Source organism: Octodon degus, unplaced genomic scaffold, assembly GCF_000260255.1.
Source record: "Octodon degus isolate 3935 unplaced genomic scaffold, OctDeg1.0 scaffold00774, whole genome shotgun sequence".
Taxonomy (NCBI): domain Eukaryota; kingdom Metazoa; phylum Chordata; class Mammalia; order Rodentia; family Octodontidae; genus Octodon; species Octodon degus.
Genome location: NW_004525350.1, coordinates 11,566 through 12,108, shown reverse-complemented (window position 1 = coordinate 12,108; position 543 = coordinate 11,566).

The window sequence follows — 543 nt, the reverse complement described above, 5'->3', positions numbered from 1 at the left end:
CCAAAGCAGGTGCTTTAGTCTGCTGAGTTATCTGGCCACTCACCAGACTTAATTTTTAGAAACTGAATTAATGACTTAATTTTACAATAATAACATGAGAAGACAAGTTTTTTATTTATATTTCTTTTTATGCAATTATTTTAAAATATTTTCATTGAATGTTATGTGCTAGTTTAATTTTATTTCTTTAAAATATTGTGAGAACATGTTTTGCAAATGGCATAAAATAGATGTACAGGAAATAGGTGCATAGGTGTCTGTCACAAGCACTTGAAATACTAGGAAGTTCTTTGAGGACTGGAGAATGAAATTCATAAGAATCTGAGACATTATAAATATTTTTCAAAGTTTTTCCTGAGCATGACAGGACCAATAGTTAATTTGTTGAACTTTTAAATGGAGAAAATGCATTACTTTATTTTATCAAACTTTGAGAAAGAGATTAAAATGATTTAGTTTCTACTATGACATTTCTTTTTTAAATATCAAAATTTCCATAACATTTAGACAAAGTACCCAGCCTACCTCTGAATTATTCAGTGT